This window comes from Cebus imitator, unplaced genomic scaffold, assembly GCF_001604975.1.
Source record: "Cebus imitator isolate Cc_AM_T3 unplaced genomic scaffold, Cebus_imitator-1.0 Scaffold123, whole genome shotgun sequence".
Classification (NCBI taxonomy): domain Eukaryota; kingdom Metazoa; phylum Chordata; class Mammalia; order Primates; family Cebidae; genus Cebus; species Cebus imitator.
This window is the reverse complement of record NW_016107438.1, coordinates 2,432,571-2,434,849: the sequence shown is the minus strand read 5'-3', so window position 1 is coordinate 2,434,849 and position 2,279 is coordinate 2,432,571.

Sequence of the window (2,279 nt, the reverse complement as noted above, 5' to 3'; positions counted from 1 at the left end):
AAAAAAAAAAAAAAATACAAAAATTAGCCATGTGTGGTGGTGCACCCCTGTGATCCCAGCTACTCGGGAGGCTGAGGCATGAGAATGGCTTGAACCTGGGAGTGGAGGTTGCAGCGAGCCAAGATCACGCCACTGCACTCCAGACTGGGCATCAGAGTGAAACTCTGTCTAAATAATAAATAAATAAAACAAAGGGGCGTAACATGTTTCAGGTCACACAAGTTCAAACTCAGCTATCCTGATTGCAAGTCAGACTGTTCTCTAAGCCAAAACTCAAGGAATTCCCAACCTTAGTAGGTCAAAAGCTGTGACCCCTAAAGAAAATACTTGATCTAAGAACACAAGCCTTTCTCCTCCTCCCTTCCCCCAGGGCATCCACTTGCCTTGCGGGAGGCAGGAACACTTTCTTTAGGGCAGGTCTTGTGATGTTTTGCTTCAGAATGCAGTTTCTTAGCTGAATGCCTGGGTTCAAGCCTGACTTCAGCTGCCTCTTGGCTCTGTGACCTTGGGCAAGTTACATACATTCTGTTCCTCATGTTTCTCATCTGTAAAAGAGGAGAATGAGTAGATGAGTGCTTAGCAGGCAGTACATGATTTTCGCTGTCATGGAAGGGGACTGTGAAGCAAGAAAGGGGTTTAGTCAGCCCTGGTCACTAATCCCCAGCACAAGGCTTTAGACACAGAATGCCCCGCAACAGATCTTGCAGAATTGCTAGCACGGGGACACCCTTGGTGGCCTCTTCTCTTAAGCCCACCCTCATCAGTCCTCAGATCATGGGAGGGCCCTGTCCTTTTTGGGGGGCAGACCTGCACCATCCAGCCTAACCACCACTTGCTACACAGACTCCTTGGGCAAGATGCTTTCTTTGTTGTGTTTTGTTTGTTTGGTTTTTGTCTTTCAGCTTTTATTTTAGATTCCAGGGATACACGTGCGGATTACAAAGGTATATTGTGTGAAGCTGAGGTTTGGAGGGTGACTAAACTTGTCACCCAGGAATCCAGTACAGTACCCAATATGTGGGTTTTCAAGCTTGGCCCCTCCTCCCTGCTCCCCCCAAGGAGTGAGCCAAGATTGTGCCACTCACTGCACTTCAGTGATGCTTTCTTAACGTCCCAGAGCTTCTGCTTTTTTCCTGTGTGAAAATGGGAATGCTGGCCGGGCGCGGTGGCTCATGTCTGTAATCCCAGCACTTTGGGAGGCCAAGGCGGGCAGATCACCTGAGGTGGTAGTTCAAGACCAGCCTGACCAACATGGTGAAACATGGTCTTTACTTTAAAAAATACAAAATTAGCCGGGCGTGGTGGCACATGCCTGTACTTCCAGCTACTTGGGAGGCTGAGGCAGGAGAATCACTTGAACTTGGGAGGTGGAGGTTGTGGTGAGCCAAGATCACACCATTGTACTCTAGCCAGGGCAAAAAGAGCAAAACTTCATCTAAAAAATAAATAAATAAAAGAAGAAGAAGAAGAAAATAGGAATGCTGTGCTTAACCCCCATCTGTCAGGGTGGTGGGGGGAACATGTGCCTGGCATCTAGTCGGCTCTCAAAACTTGTTCCTCCTTCCCAGGGGCAGCGTGTGGGTTGAACTCATGCCCATCTGCCCCTCCCTCTCACCTTTGCATCTCCCAACACCAGGAAGGAGGCCAGTTGGAGAGCAGGCGGCCACATTCTTGGACTCTTGGCCTCTTTGGCTCTGACACTGAAACCTTGGGCAAGTGACACACCCTCTTTGTGAAGACCAGGTGGATTAAGCTGTCCCTGGCAGCCTGAGTCAGAGTTCACCAGAGCACAAGTGAACCCTGCTGACACAACCTTTGCAAAAATCACAACTGAGAAAATTATGACTGTGAAAGAGATCAGACCTAATTGACCCCATCTTGCCTCTAGCCTCTAAACTGTCCTTGTTCATTCCTAGGCGTAGGCCGAATTAGCTTTGAAAAGAAATTTAGCATATAGTTTATGTAATAGCCCTTCCCAAAGGGCTAAACTGTTCTTGTAAAATGAATGAAAGGCCACCACTCACCAAGTCAAGATGAAAAGAGCTGGAATTCTAAATATTACCAGCCATGATTCCGGAGGTCATAAGATTTGCAACTTCCCCAATTACTCTTGAAGGTAACATTATTGTGAACCTAAGATCGGCCTTCTGAGATGTCTTTTCAGGTTTTTTTTTCTTTTTAAAAGACGGGGTTTCACCGGGTGCGGTGGCTCAAGCCTGTAATCCCAGCACTTTGGGAGGCCGAGGCAGGTGGATCATGAGGTCAAGAGATCGAGACCA